This window comes from Carcharhinus amblyrhynchos, chromosome 25 (genome assembly GCF_965287045.1).
Source record: "Carcharhinus amblyrhynchos chromosome 25, sCarAmb.v2.hapA, whole genome shotgun sequence".
Taxonomy (NCBI): Eukaryota; Metazoa; Chordata; class Chondrichthyes; order Carcharhiniformes; family Carcharhinidae; genus Carcharhinus; species Carcharhinus amblyrhynchos.
The window spans coordinates 21,563,799-21,588,175 of NC_137348.1; the positions used below are offsets into that span (position 1 = coordinate 21,563,799).

General features: G+C 42.7%; 1 protein-coding gene across 2 annotated transcripts in view; it reads right to left on the bottom strand.

The window, feature by feature from the left end:
• LOC145358248 (serine/threonine-protein kinase Nek6-like) overlaps positions 1 to 21,755 on the bottom strand; it is a 263,723-nt gene extending 241,968 nt beyond the window's left edge. For both annotated transcript variants that reach the window (XM_080212104.1, XM_080212102.1), the window contains exon 1: positions 21,634 to 21,755. The gene's annotated coding sequence lies outside the window, so the exon portion shown is untranslated. The remainder of the gene's footprint in view (positions 1 to 21,633) is intronic.
• Between the last annotated feature and the right edge of the window lie 2,622 nt (positions 21,756 to 24,377).

Consider the following 24,377-nt stretch of genomic DNA (forward strand, 5'->3'; position numbering starts at 1 on the left):
GGTCTCTATGAGGAAGTTTCTCCTTGCTACTAGCCCTACTCTAACAGCCTCTCTGTATCTCAGTTGTCATGAACCAATTTTTCTGTGACCAAATCCTCACTAGGATGAGAGGAAAATACAGAGTGTAATGTCTGCCTTTAAAAAGAGTAGTGTTCGTTAATGAATATCTCAGTTAGTTTTGCAAATGTAACTACTGCAAGCCATGTTCTCAAATCTCCTAAATAGTATCGGTGACATTTATTGAGAAACTCAGAAGGCCAGCAGCCCAGCCTGGCAAGGAATGAATGGCTCTATTATTCTTCTCAAATTGTATTCCTCTCCAGAAACTTCTGTGCTGAAAGTCAGATCTCAGCAGGAATGCTTCTTGTATTTATCACCAACTCGGCTGTCAAGGAATTTTAATGATTTGTTCCATATCCAAAGGAGCCTTGTTTACCCAGAATAAATGCTGGCCTGAATTAGGGCTGTTGGAGTGGAGTTGTACGCCACTGTGAATGATAAGTGGATGTACTGTTCTTTAGAGAGCAACTGGTTAACAGAACAGCACCAAGACTCTTTAATTATCATTTATGAAACTCTTTTGTTATGAATGTTGAAACAGAAAACAAGATATAACTACAGTGAAGACCTCTGGAGGTGGTTGCATATGCCAGTGCTGTTTAGAACATGCAGACAACAAAGTAGGACTTAACAATACTTTGATAGATCGGCTTCAGGAAGTAATCAGTTCCAGCGTGCATATCCACGGGATTGATTGCACTTTCAGGTGAGGTACTTTGGAACGAGGCTATCAGTGTTAAATAGCCCGCTCTCACTGGCAGTAAAATGACCAGCTCTTCAAACATATGTTTCAATCCCAGTCCTCAGACCAACGAATTGCCTCAATTTATCTGAAGCATTTCACAGGATGTTTGTCACAGGGGAGGAGTGGGAAGGAATCCATACCCCCTCCCAGCAAAAGCACGAACCCCAATCAATGGGAGCTCTATGAGGGGCAGCAAAGAAAGCGGAGGCAGAAACTGGATTGATGCAGCACAGAAGCAGCCAGTTTGGTCTATTTATTGTGCCTGAGTTGGATCCTTGGAAGAATTTTGCAATTAGTTCCACTCTCCATTCTTTCCCTGGAGTCCTGAAAATGTCTCTTCCTCCAGTCATTAAGAACCGTAGAATTCAGTGCAGAAAAAAGCTATTTGACCCATCAAGGCTGCACCAACTCTCCACAAGAGCATCTATCACAGGCCCTACCCTTCACCTTAACCCCGTACCCCCACACACTTACCATGGCAAAACTCCTAGCCGACACATCTTTGGACACTAGGGGCAATTTAGCATGACCAATCCACCAAACATCTTTGGAGTGTGGGAGGAAACCAGAGCACTCGGAGGAAACCCATGCAGACACGAGGAGAATGTGTAAACTCCACACAGACAATTACCCTAGGCCGGAATTGAACCCGGGTACCTGGCTCTGTGAGGCAGCCACCGTGTCACCCTTACCTAATGTCCTTTTGCAGGTTATCATTAAACCCGCTTCCAGCACTCACTGAGGCCAAACCTTGCGGATCCTGAAGAACTCAGCGCATAAAAAAACTTGTTCTGATTCCACCATAGGAAACATTTCCTCACTTTTTTGACAACACAGCTCCATTTGTAAAATGCAATGTCTGATTGGTGGACCAACTATAGATAGATGAAAACAGGCTTGATAAATAAACTATGATATGGAGATGTCGGTGTAGGACTGAGGTAGGCGCAGTAAGAACTCTCACAACACTTGGCTCACCTGATGAAGGAGTAGTGCTCTGAAAGCTCGTGACTCCAAATAAACCTGTTGGACTTTAACCTGGTGACGTGAGACTTCTTACTTCATAAACCATAATTCAGATAATAGAGTAATTAGAATGTAAATTATATCCAGACTCAGAATAGTGTGGGTTTGTGTTGGAGTACAGCATCAGAATTTCAGTCTCAAGGTAAATACATTTGACCTTTGGGTCTATATTGGCTGTCTTGTTTTTGATATCAAAGGGACAGTTTCCTTTGTCAAAAGCATTCCCCTTGGCATGTTGGTGGTAAAGGCAGTTTTCTATTCAGTGACTTTCTGTGATTTTTTTTAATGGAACTTTGGCCCATTGGTTTTGAGTCTGCCCATCTCCCAGATCTCTGAACTCGACTGTGATGGTGGAGATGCAGACTACACCCAGAGGACTGCCAATGTTCCCAGCAGCCAGCTGCAAAAGCGTACTAGTTAAAACCCAAGTATGATTCTCCTCGCCATCCCCCCCGACCCTGACCTAGGTGTGGCTCAGATCACTACCCGAGCCAATGTGAATCATTCCCACAGTTATCCTGCTGCATCACACTGAGTCAGAGTTCGAATGCACGGCATCATCAAATGGCATTGGCAAAGCCTTTCAGAAGTAATAGGTGTCTGTTTGTGTGTGTGGGCATGTCTGTGTGCATGTTTGTGTGTCTGTCTGTGCATGTGTGTGTGCCTGTGCATGTCTGTGCCTGTGCATGTGCGTGTGTATGTCCTTGTGTGTGGGCATATATGCATGTGTGCGAATACATGTGTGTATGTGTCTGTGTGTGTGTCTATGAGTGTGTGTGTGTCTATGTGCATGTGTGTGTCTATGTGCGTGTGTGTGGGCATATATATGAATGTGTGTGTGTCTACGTGCGTGCATGTGTCTGTGTGTGTGCATATGTCTGTGCCTGTGTGTGTATGCATGTATGTATGTCTGTGCGTGTGTGTATGTGTGTGTGCATGCGTGTGCATACATGTGCGTATGTGTGTATATGTGTGTGCATGTTAGGATACGGAATGAGTTCACATTCGGAAGGTGAAAGATGGAAAGTTAGCCTGGAAAGAATTTTAATGATGGAATCCAGAGAATACGGGATATAGCAGGCTGAAAATCCACTCCAGCCATGGGTTTACCAGCACAGGGCGAATGAGCCACTCAAGTTGCCATTGACTTTGGCGGGACCAGAGGATCTGGCCGGCAGCCAATGGCGAGCAGTCTCTGCAACAGAAAAACCCTGTGCAAGGCCGGATTCCAGCCAACCTCATAGAATTTCTAAAGAATCCGATTGGACTCAAAAAGATTGACATTGTCTCCCTTTCCCCAGATGCTGCCAGACCTGCTGAGTGTTTCTTTTCTGTTTTTTACCCGAATGTTCTGATCTGTTCAGTTTAGGATCTTGTGAGTGATTGTAAAGAGCGACTTGCTTTTTCACCTCCTCGGTGGCAGCTGTTATTTTAGATTGTTAATATATTTATTGAAAAGAGGATTTATTGTAACAACAGCTGACACTATTATGGCACCTTTGACATGGAAACATCCCGTGATACTCTGAGGGAGCATAAGGGAGACAAAAATTGACACAGGGCCAAAGAAGGACTTAGGATAATGAGTGACCAGAGGTTTGGTCAAAGTAGCAAATTTTAAGGAGGGTTGTAAATGGGAGTGGAGAGGTGGTCATTCAGACTGGAGTAGGGAGAAAATTCCAGAATCTTGGGTCTAAACTGCCAAAAGCACAGCTGCCAATCATGAACAAAATGGAGGACCCATTGGATCTTTGGGCTCAAAGAACGTGGAGTCCCTGGAGGGCTGTGAGGCTAAAGAAGGAAACAGAGAGAAGGAAGGGATGAGAATCTGCTGGATTCTGAACATGAGAGTGAGAATTTCAAATTCAATGATTTGGTGAAGCAGAAACCACTGCAGGTGATGGCGAGCACAGTGTTCAGATGGTGGGATATAGCAGGCTGAAAATCCAATAACAGGCAGTGTTGGGATGGTGGGATATAGCAGGCTGATAATCCAATAACAGGCAGTGTTGGGATGGTGGGATATAGCAGGCTGATAATCCAATAACAGGCAGTGTTGGGATGGTGGGATATAGCAGGCTGATAATCCAATAACAGGCAGTGTTGGGATGGTGGGATATAGCAGGCTGATAATCCAATAACAGGCAGTGTTGGGATGGTGGGATATAGCAGGCTGATAATCCAATAACAGGCAGTGTTGGGATGGTGGGATATAGCAGGCTGATAATCCAATAACAGGCAGTGTTGGGATGGTGGGATATAGCAGGCTGATAATCCAATAACAGGCAGTGTTGGGATGGTGGGATATAGCAGGCTGATAATCCAATAACAGGCAGTGTTGGGATGGTGGGATATAGCAGGCTGATAATCCAATAACAGGCAGTGTTGGGATGGTGGGATATAGCAGGCTGATAATCCAATAACAGGCAGTGTTGGGATGGTGGGATATAGCAGGCTGATAATCCAATAACAGGCAGTGTTGGGATGGTGGGATATAGCAGGCTGATAATCCAATAACAGGCAGTGTTGGGATGGTGGGATATAGCAGGCTGATAATCCAATAACAGGCAGTGTTGGGATCACGGGATATAGCAGGCTGATAATCCAATAACAGGCAGTGTTGGGATGGTGGGATATAGCAGGCTGATAATCCAATAACAGGCAGTGTTCGGATCACGGGATATAGCAGGCTGATAATCCAATAACAGGCAGTGTTGGGATGGTGGGATATAGCAGGCTGATAATCCAATAACAGGCAGTGTTCGGATCACGGGATATAGCAGGCTGATATCAGGGCACATTATAGAACTTGGTTTCATCCTCATGTCCTCAGTTTAAGTTGCTGAGGGGCAGTCTGTAGATGAGAAGGGATGAAGAAATAGATTTTTGGTGGGCTTCAAAGCAATGGTGTAGGACTTGGAAGAGAAGTAATGAGATCCTCTGGTTACAACTCAGTGGATAAGAACAAAACCAGACAAATGCTGATCAAACACTGGCGTAAGGGCTTCAGAGGAGGCCAAGGTTGATGAGGCAGAGAGGTCAAGAAGGATGAGGAGAGAGAGTTTAACACAATCACAGTTAGGCCTTGTTGTTTATAACTTTGATTAGATCATTTCCAATCTTACTTGGAGCAACTCAAACATGGAAAAATGGGCACAGTTTGGAAAGTGACAACACATTCAAAGACTTTGGTGAGGAAGTGGTGATGGAATCAAGAATGTTGGTTTTAAGGACAGAGGAATCAGAGTGGGTTTTTGGAGAAGTGATGGTTTGACAATGGAAGTTTGAACAATCCCTGAGGAGAGGGAAGCATTATCAGCCTGTATGGGCCTTGGACAAGATTTTGGACAACACATTTCAAATTCCACAGTGAAAATTGCTAAAAAAGAATGCATAACTGTATCTAATAGTTAAACCAAATATTTTCACATGATTTGCAGGCACCATAGAAAGGCACAGTAAAAATTCTCACAACACCAAGTTGAAGTCCAACAGGTTTATTTGGTAGCACCATGCCTACCCCAGTCCAACACCAGCACCTCCACATCATGACCATAAAAAGGGGAAGAGTTTATTCTTGCTGGATGTGCCTCCTGACTATAAATCACACTTCTCTTTTACTCAGAATACAACGTGTTTGTTAATGTTCCGGTACTATTTTTAATCTAATTTTCTGTTTTATTTGTTTTCTTCTTTTCAAATTTGCTTCCGCCTGCTTTTTTGCTAATTTTTGCTCTCTTTGAAAGGAAAAGGACAAGTTACATTTTGTTACAGTGAATACATACACATATATAACATGGAACTAAGAAGAGTAACATAGCCTTCATACTCATACATTGCACATTACATAGTTTAATGCTCTAGTCTATCACCAGGATTATTATGAGCAGCATTATTAGGATCCTTGAGTCTACCAAGCAAAAGAAGTGTTCAGTCTGGCACATACCCAAAGCATTCTGCCACAGAACGCTAGAACACTGCGTTCAGTTCTGGTCACCACATTACAGGAAGGGTGTGGAGGCTTTGGAGGGGGTGCAGATGAGGTTTACCAGGACGCTGCCTGGAATAGAGGGTATGAGCTACAAGGAGAGGCTGGACAAACTGGGGTTGTTTTATCTGGAGCGGTGGAGGCTAAGGGGAGACCTGATAGAAGTCTATAAAATTATGAGAGGCAGAGATAGGAATGACAGTCAGAATCTTTTTCCCAGAGTTGAAATGTCTAATACTAAGGAGTGTGCACTTAAGGTGAGAGGGGGGAAGTTCAAAGAAGATGTGACGGGCAAGTTTTTACACAGGGAGTGGTAGGTGTCTGGAATGCGCTGCCAAGGGTGGTGGTGGAGGTAGATACAATAGGGGTGTTTAAGGTGCTTTTAGATAAGCACATGAATATGTAAGGAATAGAGGTATAGGGACCAAAGGCAGGCAGAAGGGATTAGTTTAATTTGGCATCATGTTCAGTGCAACATCTTGGGCCGAAGGGCCTGTTCTATGATGTTCAATGTTATATGTACATCTTTCACTGCATGGTTGATAAAATGGTGGAGAGGACCTCCCAAGCATTACCAAGCCTGCCTCATTTTCCAACCTTCTTCTCCGTTTGGCAAGATCTATGGTGAGTAAGTGAGTGCTCAGTGCCAATTTACCATTCAAATGAAGAAAGGGAAAATTTCACCTCACTCCCGTTTCAAAGTGTCGGATTTCAAACAAGACGTATGCGGTTCTTTGGGATGGCAGAAAGGCTGCCATTTCATGCTTGACTATTCTGACCTGGAACCATACATTTGCAAATAGCTAAAACCGCTCCCATACTTACCTCAGGAATTTGCCTTTGACTACAATTTGCCTATTTAAATCATCTCTCCACAAGAGTTGTACAGGGTACATAAAGAAAGAAGAATACATGGTTCAAATTTAGCTTAGAAACATCTGGAGGGTGCTTCACTTTCCAGCCCACCCATCAGCAGTGCCATCAGAGATCCAGGAGCAGTTAATTATTTCAGTACATCGGATCTGATATGATTTATTTTCTCCCAGATTCTCACCGTGTAACAATGTGCAACAAAAGGAAGAATTTCCATTTACATTTTGTCTTGTTATGTTTCTCAAAACAACTCAAATGTTATTCTCTAAGAAAAAGTAAAAGCAGTTTAGCACATTATTGTATTATCTCACAAATTGCAAGGTTAGTGAATCTGCTTTTGGACTGAAGCCATTTGATCAAGGCACAGAGAACATCTTTTCTAAATAGTGTCATTGAGTACAGAAAGGCCACCTGAACCACAGTGCCATAGTGACAGGTTTGGCTAAGTATTCAACACCATTGCCATTTCTGATTGCACCATCATCCACATCCTGTGCATTACCTCAGCCAGAAACTGAACTGGAACAGCCTATAAATAGTGTGGCTAAAAGCGGTAGAGAGTCTGTGGTGAGTGACTCACCCGCTAGCTCTGTCCATCATCTACAAGGCATGATTCAAGAGTGTGAAGGAATACTCTACAGTTTTCTGACAAGTACAGCTCCGGCTCCATTCAGGAAGCTCAACATCATTCACGACAAAGCAACCAGGAGGCAGTGGCATAGTGGTATTGTCATTGAACCAGTAGTCTCGTGAGCCACAGCAAGATCTGGGGACCCGAGTTTGAATCCCATCAAGCTGATGGTGAAATTTAAATTCAATAAAAACCTGGAATTGAAAGTCTAATGATGACCACGAATCAACTGTCAGGAAAAACCCACCTGGTTCACTAATATCCATTAGAGAAGGAAATCTGCCAAGCTTACCTGATCTGACCTACATGATCAACTCTCAAATGTAGGGCAGTTATAGAGGAGCAATAAATGCTGGCCCAGTGATGCTCACATACTGCAGATGAATAAAAAACCCCACTTGATGAGCACCCCAGCTATCAGTACAAAGATAACATCACTCCCTCCACCACTGGTGCAACATACCTGCAGTGTGTCCTGTGTACAGGATTCACTGTCCTGATTTGGAAATGTTCATTCTCTGTTGCAGATCAAAATCTTAGAAGTCTCTCTAACTGTGCCTACCCCACATGGACAGCAGCTGTTGAAGAAGGCATCTTCTCAAAGGAAATTAGGGATGGGCAATAAATGTTGGCTTTTCCCATGACACCCATAGCCCATGACTAAATACATTTTTAACCTATCATGCCGAGCTTTTTGTTGGAGCAATCCCAAACCTAATCGTAGAAAACTTACAACACAGAAGAGAACCATTCAGGACATCTTGTCCATGTCTCAACCAATCCTTACAGCAATGCAACCCAGTCCTCAAAAAGTCATTTGTACAGAATTTATTTCTAACTGCTGTCCTCATTCCACCATTTTCCAACCTTCTTCTCTGTTTGGCAAGATCTATGGTGGGTAAGTGAGTGCTCAGTGCCAATTTACCACTCAACTGAAGAAAGGGAAAATTTCACCCCACTCCCATTTCAAAGTGTTGGACTTCAAACAAGATGTATGCAGTTTTTTGGGATGGCAGAAAGGCTGCCATTTCATGCTTGACTATTCTGACCTGGAACCATACATTTACAAATAGCTAAAACCATGGAGACATCCAAGTAAATCCAAGCTGTAGGCTGGGACTAAACTGCCACAGGATTCTAACAATAGCCTAACTAATCCTTTATATAAATTTATCACTAATGTCTTTATTCCTGTTCTCTACCTCCCAAGCCAATGTTAACATTTTAATGACTTTATTTATATGCACTCATTCTTTCAGAGAAGTATGTATTCCAGTCCGAGTCTTTCCATTCATTTATAACCTTCAGAGTAATTCCACTGAGTGTATCCTTGTCTTCTGTCCCAAAGAGCATCATTTTACACTCATCCATATTACATTTCAATTCCACTGGCTGGTACCTACACTAATGGAGCACTTTCTCATTAGGCACTTGTTAAATTCTTTACTAATACGGGATGTCCTCAAGAACTCACTCCACAGAGAGGTGTCAGGGAACACAGGTATTTTACTCACTCAACATTACAAAATTACAACTGCCCTCTCAGGGCAGTTCTCGGGCACTTCACCCCACACCCAGGGTCACCTGACCCATTCCCTTAAAGGAGCTATGCCCCAACATACATAACAGTGTCGTATTATGCTTCTCCTTGTTCATCATTCCAGGATGACCATGTTCATTATCTGAGTGTTTGATAGTGTTACAGTGGGTAGCTAGGTAACTGCTAAGGCCAATCTGTTCCCAGAAAGTTCTGTTGTAAATAGAGTACAATACCACAAGTGATTGAGTTTTGGATAAGTTTTAGCTGGGGATTTCCTCTCCTTGTGTTTTCTCTCGGTCACTGATAGGCAATTGTTTTCAAAGGAGGGTGAATCTTTTTTTGTTTGGTTATGCCAGGTTCAGCGACTTTGAGTGAGCCTGCGCCAGAGCCTGAAGTCAAGGTCAGAACTCCCAGAACTTTGGTGTGTCTTTGCAGTGCTTCCTTTGACTGCCATGAGCTTGCACCCCAGACACAAGCTCATCATAGAAGATCCACTTTGTTAAGAGAGGATTAGGTATTCTGGCTACCTGGCCAGCCCAACTCAGTTGTGATTGTCTCATTATGGTGCGGAAGCTCGGCATGCCGGTTCGGATGAGCACCTCAGTATCTGGGATTTTGTCCTGCCTTCTGATCTCCAGAAATTTCCAAATGCAACTCAAGTGGAAGTGATTGAGCTCCTTGGTATGAGGCTGATACTCAGTTCAAGCCTCACATGTGTAAAGCAGAATGAGAAAGATTTTTGTTCAATAGACTTTTAGTTTAGATGGTAGACTTACTCTTCATTTTCTGACAGACGGTCAGAGTCTGTTTTGGTAAATCTTAAAAGTGTCTCATTGTCAATGTAGACAACTCAAGAGAGTGTTCTGCTGAGATAAAGCACCTTACCCAATGCTGACAGGTTCTACTTCCTAGACTGAAACCTTGAGCTTGAGTTAGGGTTTTTCTGGAGCAGGTTGGGAGAGGACTTCAGTTTGCTTTGTGCTTATTGTAAAGCTTATTGTAACGCATACATTGTGGAACAAGTCCATTACATATCCAGTTCTGAACTCGCAACTCTCCCACGCTCATCAGCAAACAGAGAATCTGTGAATGCATTTGGAGGCAATGCTACATTGTGGTGGGAAGCAACATTTCCATAAGAGATAAGGCAAGATCCTAATTCACACTGGGTATCAGGAGGACATGCCAATCCTTGGTCTGTCTCCAAGTGGAATAAAATAATTCAGTATCAATGGCCATCCCAAGACCAAGTGGTCAGTTGATTAATTAGAAATGGTGTACTGAATTGGAATGACTTAGCAAGCGGAAGAAAGGATAAATAAAAACCTTCAAATATCTATTAACCTTCCCAGTGCCATGTGTACTTAGCAACTCTTTAATGTGATCTAGAGATTTCACTGTGAATCAACAGTTTAAGAAATGTCTTACTGGTAAACTATAGGCAGCAGCTGTGTACCCCAGTTGTACAACTCAATGGTTCATTCATGGATTGTGGGCATCACTGGCTAGGCCAGAATTTATTGCCCCCATTTCTGAGGGCAGTTAAAAGTCAATCACATTGCCGTGGATCTGGAGTCACATGTAGGCCAGGTGGGGATGGCAAATTTCCTTCCTTAAAGGACATTACTGAATGAGGTGGGTCTTAAAAACAATTGTTTCATGGTCATTGTTCGATTTTTGATTCCAGATTTTTTTGTTATTGAATTCAAATTTCACCATATGCTATGATGGGATTTGAACCCAGATTCCCAAAGCCTTATCCTAGGACTCTGGAGTAACTAATCTAGTGACAATCCCACTACGCCACCGCCTCTCCCAACATAGAGCCCCTCAATGTAAACAGCAACTTCTTTTCACGATTGTGCGTGGAAACAAGAAATTATCAGTGCATCAAATTTAAATTGTGACCATCTAATACAGACCATCTAATACAGAATCCTTCATTGTCACTGGGTCACAATGCTGGGGCTCCCTACTTAACCACACTGTGGCAGAATCTCGACCACGCAGACAGCACAGTTCACCACCACCTCCTCAAGAGCAACTAGGGGTGGGCAATGAACACCAGCTTTGCCAGGTCACCTGTATCTTGAAAATTAATCTTTGGAATTTTTCAGTTTTCCTGCATTTCCAAACAGAATGATCTTATCTCACATTATCAAGCGAGTAAACTCCAGTATGGACTGAGGAAGATAAAACTTTTCACTTGAACATATTGTAGCACATATATGAGTTTTGTTTGCTGGGGTTGGCACAGTTAACACTGCTGCCTCACACCGACAGAGACCAGGGCTCGATTCCAGGCTTAAGAACATAAGAAATAGGAGCAGGAGCAGGAGCAGGAGGCTTGGCTCACTGTCCATGTGGAGTCTGCTTGTTTTCCCTGTGTCTGTGTGGGTTTCTGCCGGGTGTTCCGGTTTCCACCCACAGTCCAAAGATGTGTGGGTTAGGTGGATTGACCATGTTATATTGCTGCTTAGTGTCAGGGGGATTAGTTCATGGGGTATGGAGATAGGGCCTGTGTGGAATTGTGGTTGGTGCAGACTCGATGGGCTGAATGGCCTCCTTCTGCAGTGTAAGGATTCTATCAATTTTTCACATGTTAAGGAGAATATGCTAGACCTTCCATTGCCTCATGTCTCTATTACAGTCCTAACAATTGTTATCCGGAGTGAATTTTCACCATCTATAAAGATAATGATGAATAATTGCCCAACTTTTGCTATGATCTACATTCACATGGGTGTCTATTTTCAGCTGTTGCATGCTGATGACTCCGATGCAGTTTAATACTTCCTCTGTTACCAGTACTGTCTGGCAATGCAACACAGGAGATTTGCATCGGTTTGGTTTACTGCCCGAGTGCGAATCTGCTCCACATTTCAGTTATTAATCAAACATCAGCCCAGGGATTGTGCAGGTAATTTAGTGTCTCCCACCACACGAGCAGACTCAGGCATGCCTCAGTGTAAACCCTGGAGAAGGATCTCTTTCGGTTTGGGCCAACAGGACCTGAACTATTTCTTTCTCAGAGGAACTTGCCCATCAACGAGGTTTAAGGTAACAACTGGAGTCAAACAGCTGTAGACGCAGGGGATTAATGCAGAGGAAGAACATGGGGGAAATTCAGTCGCTCGCAGTTAAACCACTGGATAAGGCACAGGTTGTGCAGATTGCAATGCATGGCTGCGAATCCTAGGAAATGTTCATTCCAGATGCCAAATGTCACATCGACACACCAGCGCACAACACAATAATATAATAAATCTTAAAATAAAGTTTGGGGTGATAGGCGATTGAAAACATTCATAAAGAAAACTGTTTTCAAAATTTCAATTGCATTTTAATTTATTGAGATGTGCCACACGTTACAAGGGAATACACTGGGATAGACAACATGATACAAGCCCTCCCAAAGCAACACGTTTATCACAAGGTGTTCTCATAAACACCGAGGCCGGAATTTTACCAGCACGCCCACCCCAATTGCGGGGGCAGATAAGGCTTGGAGAACGGCATTGTCCGTTGGCCCCGGGCGGGATCGTACAAACCTTGGGAATCTTTGAAATACTGAAACTTTTAAAATCTTATTCAAAAGGAGATTTTTTTTTCTTCATTCATGGGATGTGGGCATTGTTGGTCTTTGGAGGCAGAAGTCCCTTCACCAAAATCCCTTTATTTACAATTCTAACAACAGCACACAGAACTATCAATCAGCAATCTACCTTCAGGAGTACCAGAGGAACTGACAGGGAGTTCATATTCCAGTAGGCCAACCTCATTGGCCTGATTGAAGTCATAGCAGTTGATTGGGTCAGCATTTGTTGTCCAGTCTAATTACCCCTGAACTGAATGCCTTGCTAGACCATTTAAGAGTCAACCACATTGATGTGGACCTGGAGTCACATGTAAGCCAGACCAGGCCAGGACAGCTGATTTCCTTCCTTAGAGAACAACAGTGAACCTGACGTATTTTAAGGAGAATCGACAATGCTTTCACGGTCATCATTAGATTTTCAATTCCAAGTTTCTATTGAATTCAGATTTTACCATTTGCTGTGATGGGATTTGAACTTGGGATCCAGAGCATTAACCCAGGTCTCTGGATTACCAGCTCAGTGAAAATACCACTGTGCCACTGTCCCCATATTGTTAATAAATAAATAAGTGGCTGGATGCTCATGACCGACAGGGTGGGAAGATTATTTGCAGCCTCAGATGATTGTCTTCCCTGTCCTCTTGCAAATTTCCCCAGGCCCAAATAAGGGTTCCAAGTTCAGGATTGCGAGCGGTGACCAGTGGTGGAACTAATGAATTTCTGGTGGTAATGGCAAAAGAACTGAAACCTCAAGAGACGACAGATGCTTACAGGGAGAGGACTTCTGTTTGCTTTAAGCACTTCTGAGGAAAGCAACAGGAAATCACCTCATATATGCTTTTCCTGGATCATATTGCTCATTGAAATTGAAGACAAGAGGCTCTGACAAGCAACTGCTGGACTTCAAAGCATGGAAATGAGCAGAAGACCTGCTCTTAAACAAGTCACTACCACTACTACTCAGGACAGAGTCAGAATGAGGGCCCAGGAGGGAAAGACCACAGTCTAGATCATGGCCTCCAGACAATAGCCTGGATGGTCAACAAACTAAATTATACAGACCCAGATCTTCCAAGCAGCAAAATTGCTGTTGAGCTTGCAAACTCCCCCAATTCAATGCTACTGCACCTTCCTAGTGGGATCTTCCAAGCCCCTCTTCCACAGGCGCACGCAGCACAGTGATCCTTGGAGCAGAGTCAGAGGAAGACAGGACATGCCCTGTTTTGCGGCACTCGCTGCCACATGGTAAGTTGACAGGTCCAGATTGAATATTAGTGAATGGCTGAGTTGATGAATGGGTGAGGTGGGAAAGGGTGTAGGAGATAGAATGGTGAGGTGAGCAGATGGGTGATATGGGTATGAGGATGGGGTGGGCAGTAAGGATAGTCGGGTCAGGACAGGGGTACAGTTTGGTGTACAACGTTAGTTGGAGGGTTGGAGAAACTGATTAGGTGTCAGTTATGTCGTTACGAGATGTTGGACTAGGATCTCAGCATGACAGAGATTCATACAGGGCTCTGGGGAGCAGGGGAATCTTAACTTCCGGAACTGACTCTTCCCAGGCAGCTCCTACAGTAGTCCACGTATCAGGATTTCCACAGCGTCCTAACGTATATCTCCAATATATCCAGTCCCCACTGATCTGGAGACCAGAGGCTCCAACCTATCATTTTCTTCTCTATTGAATAAATCTTATTGAATAAATCTTGGCTGAATCATCAGGCAAATTTCCAGAGCAGTTTGAAGTAAAGCACAAGGCATTTCTTAATCCACAAACCTCTCTTAATAATCTCAGGAATTATATTTTGGGCACACATTTTACTTCTTATTGTGGTGTGTGAAACTTTCAAATTTTTTCAATGAAATCTAAATTTAGTTGTGTAACTCAGCCTTCCATTCAACATCTGGGTGTTTTTAGGAATTAAGATGCAGTGTGGTAAAGTTTAAAGATCAGTTAAATTTATACAAGCGAGACCACATACTGGAACTGAGTGAGCTAACTTCATAACAACTTGCATAAAAAAAAACACCATTTTACATTTTTTTATTCATTCATGGGACATAGGCATTGCTGGATGGCCAGCATTTATTTCCCATCCCTGCTTGTCCAAGGGCAGTTGAGAGTCAACCACATTGCTGTGACTCTGGAGTCACGTAGGCCAGATCAGGTAAGGATGGCAGATTTCCCTCCCTAAAGGGCATTCGTGAACCAGCTGGTTTTCCGACAATCGACAATGGTTTCGTGGTCATCAGTGGATTCTTAATTCCAGATATTTTTTATTGAATTCGAATTCCACCATCTGCCGTGACAGGATTCGAACACGTGTCCCCAGAACATTAGTTGAGTTTCCGGATAAATAATATGATTTGACCACACAGTCACACTTTACAACCCTGGATGATATTGCCAAAAGAACTCATAGTCCCAGAACACAGAGCCAGATGATCAGGAGCCACATAGAATCATACAACACAGAACAAGGCCATTTGGTCCATCGTGTCTGCACCTGTTCCTGTAAAAGCTCCACAGCTACTGTCATAATTCAGGTCAGAAACTCCAAAGTGTTTTATGGAGCTCACCTGGATCATATGTTTTGCATTTTGGATTTGGCTAGGATAAGCATGATATGTTTCATTTCAGGTATGATTCAAATGACCCACCTGGGAGCTTTTATCAAACAAAGTTTGTTTAAGAATAAAGTTAACATATATGGAAAGAAAATTAGCAGTAACTTTTATCAATTACAAACAAAAACAAAACAACCAAGATAATGTATAACCTTAACAAATATATCTAAAATGTTGCAATCAAACAAAAACTTCCTGTAGACAAAAACCCTTTCCACAGATTTAACACAGCAAATACTAATGCTCACGTGATACTGCAACTGAGTCCTTTGGTTGAATACTGCAATACTCTGAGGCACACACAGACAAGTTTGGAGTCAGAACAGCTTCCCAGAACACCAAGGAGAGAGCAAGAGACTCTGGTTGAGCCACCAACAGCAGATTCTCTACTCCAGGAAGGCAAGAAGCCCTGCTTTCAGCTAACCAGCAGAATTTCCAACACCAGGGAAAGAGAGAAACACTTCTTTTCAGCTTGATGTCCCTTTTAAATTAAAAACTGCTACCAGCCAAACAGAAAAAAAATGAAACCTTAAAATTACTAGGAAGAGAACAAACTGTCCAAAACGCATGACCTTCCTCATAACAATACAGGGTCATCAAAAATCCCAGAGTAAAAAAAACAAACCAGATTTAAGTAGCAATAAAAGGACTTCTTCAGACAACTCGACAACATTGACAGCCGCAGAGATCATGATTTAAAAAAAAATCTCTTAACGGTACGCTAACATCGCACGTGTCCCATTCTTCAGTCCTATCTCCATAGCACTTTAAATTCATCACCTTCAAATATGTATCCAGCTCTCTTTTGAAACCCCCTATGGAATCCACGTCTACCATTCTCCCAGCAACGTGTTCCAAATCCCAACAACTTTCTGAGTTCCAAAGCTTCTTCTCATCTCACTCCTAGCTCTCTTACTGACAACCTTAAAATTGTGACCTTTAGTCACTGACATACCAACTAATAGAAACAAAATATCTTTATTTACCCTGTCAAAATTGTTCATAATTTTAAGTACCTCAATAAGGTCACCTCTTAATCTTCCCTGCTCCAAGAAGAAAAAGCCCAATTTCTCTCATCTTCTTTGTATCTAAAATTCCTCACTCCTGGTATCATTCTAGTAAACCTGCTTGGCACTCTCTCCAAGCCTTTAACATCCTTCCTTAAATAAGGTGCCCAGAACTGAAAGTAATACTCCAGTGGTCAGGCCAATGATTTGTAGATGTGTAGCATTTGTTGCTTGTATGTATTGAAACAATTGCTAAGTGAAAGTTAATTAACATATGGCAAACTACACAGAATCATGTAGGAGAAGGAATTTAACAAATGTTTTCACTTTTTTTTTCTTGATTTGGCAAACAGTTTGGAAACATTTGACCTTTTACTACATGGTTTCATTTATGATCCTAGTTAACACTAATAAAGATGTATAGCTTTCTAAAGCCCAGCGTTCCACATTTTGTCATTGCAATCTGAAAAAAAACTTTCCCTGAATAAATATGAAAATTAATTTGTTATAGCAATGTACTTTACCACAATGCGGGACTGAGTGGTTTAGACATTCCCCCTTTTTCCTCTGGGATACGTGGTCAAAACCTGCCTATACTGCTGGAATGAATATCTCTCTGCAAGTTGTCAGAGTCTATTAAGAAATGGATTTGGATAGACTCAATCCTGTTCCCAGGGCAGTTGCAGCATAAAATTGCCTCTAACTGCAAGTTTCACTCAGAGGGATAAGCTGATATCTGGAAAGCTTCTATTTTTTTAATTCATGGAATGTGGGTGTGGCTTCTGGGCCAGCATTTATTGCCCATCCCTATTTACCCTCAGCCATTTCAGAAAGTATTTAAGGGTCAACCACACTTGATGCAGCATTGTACTGCATTGTCTGCTAAAGTGCAGCTGAGACCCATTGTTGAGGGGCAAGTAGAGGAAGCTTCATTCAGTAGCACAGTGCTTAGTACTGCTGCCTCACAGCACCAGAGACCCAGATTCAATTCCTGGTCTTGGGTCACTGTTGATGTGGAGTCTGCATGTTCTTCCCATGTCTGCATGGGTTTCCTCCAGGTGCTCCAGTTTCCTCCCACAGTCGAAAAGACATGGGGGTTAGGTGCATTGGCCGTGCTAAATTCTCCCTCAGTGTGGCAACTAGGGGATTTTCAAAGTGACTTCATTGCTGTAAGCCTATTTGTGACAATAATAAATAAACTTTAATCAAAGTAAAATGTTTTTTTTCCAGGACTAATGAAGGACTCCAGTCCTTTTCAGAATTCCTTTAACAAAAGATCAGGAAACCAAATTAATGAGAAGGGTAACAGCTCCTGGTGATACACTAACAAAAAATCAAAATTTCAAAAGGAACTCACAAAATCAAAGCAAAATATAATTCCCAGAGGTGATGTTGCTCCACATCCTGTACCACCCCCTCCCCAATCCTCCCTGGCGGGCAGCTGGAAATTCCTGGGCAAAAATCCAGCTTCTACTGCCTTTTCAGAAAGAGAGTTCCAGAGACTCACAAACCCGCAGAGAGAAGAAAACTTCTCTTCATCTCGGCCTTCATTGAATGACCCCTTACTTTTAAACAGTGACCCCTAATTCTTTAATTTGATTTGATTTATTATTGTCACGTATATTAACATACAGTGAAAAGTATTGTTTCTTGCATGCTATACGACAAAGCATACTGTTCATAGAGAAGGAAAGGAGAGCGTGCAGAATGTAGTGTTACAGACATAGCTAGGGTGTGGAGAAAGATCAACTTAATGCAAGGTAAGTCCATTCAAAGTCTGACAGTAACAGGGAAGAAGCTGTTCTTGAGTCAGTTGGTACATGACCTCAGACTTTTGTATCTTTCTCCCGACGGAAGAAGGTGGAAGCGAGAATGTCCGTAGTACATCGGGTCCTTAATTATGCTGGCTGCTTTTCCGAGGCAGCGGGAAGTGTAGACAGAGTTAATGGATGGGAGGCTGGTTTGCGTGATGGATTGGGCTACATTCACATCCTTTTATAGTTAATTCTAGAACGTATCATCTTCTGTTTACCCACACCACCTCTGTGGCAATGGCGGGACATTCTTGGGGCATATGCACCACAATTATTTTTTGAAGGTTGCACAGACTTAACCCTAAAATGGTCTAAATTGAGTATTTACACATTAATTGAAAGAGGTCAAATTTGTAACTATTCAACTATTTGATTCAATGGACTTGACAATTGGTGTTCACTGATTGAGTGGGATGTAGTGTCCTGTATAGGCTCCGACTAATACTGATCTGAATGAGAACAATGCAAAGGCAGTCTCGATTGACTCTAACTCTGAGATTAATATCGTGGTGTTCCAGCATGCCTGCAAAATAGTTTTGAGTATGCATCAGACCAGATCTGTCTCCTGCTTGTACCAAAGTGAGAAATATGAGACTCCTTTCAGTCAACCTGGATTCACTTCATGGACAGAGGAGCTGAACTCCAGCTGAAGTTTAAAGAATCCTTTCACCCCTAACGGGATATTTATTGATAAACATTGCTAATTGCATAATATAATGATTGAGCACGTTATTGTGTTTGTGTGGCAGGTATTGACTGGGGATTCATTTCTGCTCCATTAGGAACTAACTAAAGCAGTGTGTTGGGTTCAGAGGGGCAAGTTTGTGATGTTTATCTCTGTAAGTGGAAGTTTACAAAGTCTCTGAAAATTGGGCTCCAGTTCCATTCTTCACCGCTCAGCTTTGGGGAATAGGACAAACTTTCATATTTTAAATGTGTGGGAAAAAGGCAATCTCCTGGCACAGTTTGTACGATACTAGAAATGAGCTGTCTGGGAGGTAGAGTGAAGCATGAAACACAGTCAAAGGTGTACTTCAAGTCAGTTAATATCCCCCGATACTAAGGGGCAATTCAGCATGGCCAATCCACCTAACCCACATATCTTTGGGCTTTGGGAGGAAACTGGAATACCCAGAGGAAGGACGTACAGTGACCCAAGCCAGGAATCGAAACCAGGTCCCTGGCACTGTGAGGCAGGAGTGCTAACCACTGTGCCACCATGCCACCCTGAAACTGAAACTTTTCCCACACCAGGCAGAGGCATGATATCACATTTGATGGTTGTCACTGTTCAGGCTGATGGTGGGCAAGAAGGGTCAGGGGGAGGTTCTTCCCTTACAAAGCTCCCCTCCGAGGCTTTCAGTCTTGTTTCCCCTCCCTCTGGCTTGTCCAGCCAGGCCTCTGTCCCCTCACTGGAGCCTGCCAGCCTGGCCTGGCTCATAATCCCCTCACAGCCCCCACTTTACTTTGCACTCCGTCCCCAGCAGCAACTGCGTCGGGGACTGAGTTTCAGCAATGGCCACTGATCTCAGAGGCAAGTCTTCCTCCCAGTTAGAGGTAGAGGTCTCACCTCGAATCACCTAGCAGCCCACCAACCATTAAATGTCTATGGAGCAAGTCGCCGGAAGTGGGTTAGGCTCACTCCCGACACTTAGGCTGTGGAAGCACCAAACCTGGCCCCATGTAAAATCCCAACCAGTATACCCCATCTGTCTTCTCCTTGGGTGGGGGGGGGGGTGAAGTTTCTCATCAATATTTTGTACCTTCCTTAAAAAACAAACCTATTCAGTGAAATAAATTAGAGAAGGTGTCATGTCCATACAACTCCACCCCATCGTGTAGTTGGATTGCATGGTGCTGCACCAATCTTAGGGTTACCAACCCTCCAGGGTAGACCTGGGGTCACAGGTCAATCTCCAGGACACTGCTGTGCACAACCTTGAAGATAAATCACCAATTAGATTATTAAAAAAGATTTGTTTTTGGTCATTTTCTTTCTTTGAACATTTCACTTTACCCGATATGAGACTATTGAGAATGGAGGGAAGGCTGTTTGGCTGATAGTCAAGCATTATTGAGTTGTAATGGATATTTTGCCTTCCAGTTGGTGTAGGAAAGCAGTGTCCCAAGTGTTAGCCAATTAATGGCTGGAATGTTAGGAAATGTCAAGTGATGAAACTTCCAGGAATACATTCTAATCACTGTTGGCGACTCTAACCAACATGCTTTGGCATCGTAATTGGCTTTAAGCAATTTTAAGTTTCAACTGAACTTTTCTAGGCATCAATGCAATAACATTCTTTTCTGACCAATTGCTCAATTCTTCAGAGTTCAGTTCGAGGAACAAAATTGTAATGAAATGACTTTCCTGGGTCTCACCCTTTCTACCCTCAACTTCTCTGTTGGTTACAAGAGTCCCTAATTCTCCATCATAACAGGAATAAAATCCTACATGATACTTTCACCATTTGTTGGGATACATGCAAAATTGCTATGCTGAATTGGTGCGATATTTTGAAGGTACAACCAAAATTGTACTGCTCATTTCCAAACCTCTATGTATTACAAAATTTGGGAAAAGGTACCTCCATGCAAATGTACCCCTGGTTAAGAACAAAGAACAAGGAGCAAAGAAAATTACAACACAGAACAGGCTCTTTGGCCCTCCAAGCCTGTACCGACCATGCTGCCCGACTGAACTAAATCCCCCTACCCTTCCGAGGACCATATCCCTCTATTTCCATCCTATTCATGTATTTGTAAAGCCACTTAAAAGTCACTATTGTATCTGCTTCCATGACCTCCCCCGACAGCGAGTTCCAGGCACCCACCACCCTCTGTGTAAAAACTCCAAACAAAAAATCTAGGGAAATGTAAATGCAAACACATTTACTGATTGATTTCAGTCATATATCCAAATGAATATTAAAGAGACCTTACATTTCCAATTATATGTGATCGTTCTTCCAATTTGCATGACCCTATTTCACTGTAACATTATTCCAAATGTTTCTTCTTTCATGGAATGTGACCATCTCTCGCACATCCCAAAATGCCTGTGAACTGAGTGGCCTGCTAGACCATTTCGGAGGACATTTAAGAATCACATTACTGTGGATCTAGAGTCAGGAGTCACATGTAGGCCTGATTACATTAGAATGACAGATTTCCTTCCTTAAAGACCATTAGTGAACTAGATGGGTTTTTACAACAATCGTCATCATAAGTCTTTTAATCTCAGATTTCTATTGAAATTTGTTCAAAGTTCACCTTTTGCTGGGTCCCTAGAGGGTTACCCTGGGACTCTGGATTATGCGTCCAGTGCACCAATACCATCACGCTGTCACCTCCCCTTCATTATATTATACGCTGTGTAATTATAAGGTGAAAAGCTTACTATAAGTGGTAATTTGAGAAGGTGGATTATCCACACCACAAACCACATCAATATTGCATTGTCAGCAAGATTTGTTTACCTAAAGATGCTTGCTGTGAAAACCTCAAATAGGTTGAATGGATCATGAGAGCACTGATTAAATCCATTAGTATACGGGTACGCAGCAGTAGTTTACATTTTGCCAAAGTAAGGTCACTTTTTTGTGCTGGATAAGTGTCTTAGTAAAAGATACTAAAAATTGTCCATAGGTAACCTGGTCCCCCTTCCAGTTAAATGTTACAATGCTGCTTAATACAAGTTCCATCAGAAGCCAGCCATCTACTTACCATGAAGTGCGCTGTCTCGTGGAATACAGCTGCCTGCTCAAACATGAAAGTACTCAGAATTAAAAGTCGGCTTACACAATGTATGTGCACTTCAAGATAGCTCTCTCCGTGCCCTTGTGCTATTCTCTGTTGCTGTTTGAAGAATGCACTCCCACGGGTACCTGACGTAGCCTGCAGGGTGGGGACTGCAACTCAACAGACCAATTGTGATAAAAAGCGATTGCTTCAATACTGACATGCAGAATGATATGGTAGTATGTGTTGAAATTGCCATAGGGCAATGTAGAGAGATAAAATACTGGCAATCATAATTAGAGTAAATCTTCAGTTGACTGTAGGGCAAAATCGTGGCAACATATTTGAACAACTGCCTCAAAATCTTTAGTTTGTAAAAACCAAAAATAAACTTGAGTGAAACCAGGACTGTTCCTTTACAAAGACTGATCCATAAGACCAGGGAACACTATGAAAAATGCTACGACACTTGCAATTTTTGTTCAGGTTACCCATACAGGTCTTATGCTGAGCATTTGAGAATTCTATTTTAGAACAGAAAGCACCACAGGGTATCTTAGAAAGTGAAAGACAAGCATTTACATCATGAGCCCATAAAGCAGGGGCAAAGTTCAAATAGGGTTTCACAACTTGTGTTAAATGAAAAAAAAATCTTCACTTGTTACTCCCATTAAAACTGACTGTAAAGTTGTTGGGAGGTGGAGGAATGGGTTGTATAGGGTGGCATGGTAGCACAATAGGTAGCACCACTGCCTCATAAAGTCAGGGACCCAGGTTCGATTCCTGGCTTGGATCACTGTCTGTGTGAAGTTTGCATGTTCTCCCCGTGTCTGGGTGAGTTTCCTTCGGGTGCTCTGGTTTCCTCCGCAGCCTGAAAGACACTAGTTAGGTGCATTGGCCACACTAAATTCTCCCTCAGTGTACCCAAACAGGCGCTGGAGTGTGGCAAGTAGGGGATTTTCTCTTTGCAGTGTTAATGTAAGCAAACTTGTGACACAAATAAACTTAAACTGAATGATGTCAAAAGGACTACAACATAAACAGTTTACTGTGAGACCTTTAGCAGCTCTGACACACCATTCCTGTCCCCACACTGATGGGAACTCCCACATTACCGATATGTCACTTCCTGTGTACAGGTCATGGCAATATATACATGAATACAGATTCAACACCAACTACTGTTACACTAAACATTTGCAATCAAACATTTCCAACAACTAAAGAAACTCCTGTAGGTAAAATATTTCGGAAGTTATCTGTTTCTGATGGCTCAGCTGTTTATAATGTGACTGTAAATCTTTTACCTTCCAAAGCTTAATGGAAGTGTTTAAACTGGGGAAACAATTCTTAAATAAAAAGAAAACAGCTCCTGCTCTTCATAAAACGATAGAGCAAAAAAATCACTTCAGTGGGGAAGATCTCCAAGAAAGACCAAAGGAGCGTAAGAAATGGGAACAGGAGGAGGCCATTCAGCCCCTTGAGCCTGCTCCACCATTCAATAGGATCATGGCAGATCTGAAAATTCCTCATGTCCACTTTCCTGTCCTTTCCCTGTAACCCTTGATTCCCTTACTGGTCAAATATCTATCTATCTCAGCCTTAAATATACACAAGGACTCTATCCCCATAGCGCTCTGTGGCAAGGATTTCCAAAGACTCACAATCCTCTGAGAGAAGAAATTCCTCCTCTTCCAGTCTTCAAATGGTGCCTCTTTATTCTGAGATGATGCCCTCTGACCCCAGGCTCTCCCATGAGGGAAATCATCATCTCAGCACTTACCCTGTCAAGCCCCTTAAAAATCCTTTATATTTTAACGAGGTTACCCCTTGTTTCTTTAAATTTCACTGAGTAGAATCATAGAATCCTACAGTGCAGAAGGAGGCCGTTTGGCCCAGTGAGTCTGCAGCAACCACAATCCCACCCAGGTCCTACCCCTTATCCCATGGATTTATCCCAGCTAGTCCTCCTGATACTAAGGGGCAATGTGGCATGGCCAATTCATGGTGCCTAACCTGCACATCTTTGGACTGTGGGAGAAAACCACAGCACCTGGAGCAGGCACAGGGAGAATGTGCAAACTCCACACTGACAGTGACCCAAGCTGGATATCGAACCTAGGTCTCTAGTGCTGTGAAGCAGCAGTGCTAACCACTGTGCCACAGTGCTGCCCCTAGTAGAAGTAGTCTTAGAGCAGAGACCCAATCTGATTAACCTTCCTTCATAAGGCAGTCCCTCCATACCAGGGGTCATCCTAGTGAACCTCTGATTTCTCTGCCACTTGGCCATTCACATCCTTTATTCTCTCTTGTGGGCTGCCATTTGCAGCCTTTCTCCTGGTTTCTGTGGCCATGACTCTTCTTTCATTCCCTCAGCCTGCAGTATGAATAGATCCCACTTTCTATGCCTTTTAGCTTTGACAAAGAATCATCTGGACTCGAAACGTCAGCTCTTTTCTCTCCTTACAGGTGCTGCCAGACCTACTGAGATTTTCCAGCATTTTCTCTTTTGGTTTCAGATTCCAGCATCTGCAAATAATTTGCTTTTATCCTAGTGAACCTTCACTGAACTGTCTCCAATGAAATAATATCTTTCGTTAAATAAGTGGACCAAGACTGCTCACAGTACTCCAGATGTGGTCTCACCAGTTACAGTAACATTTTCCTACCCTAATATCCCACTCTCCTTGAAATAAGGGTAAATATTCCATTAGCTCCCCTGATTAGCT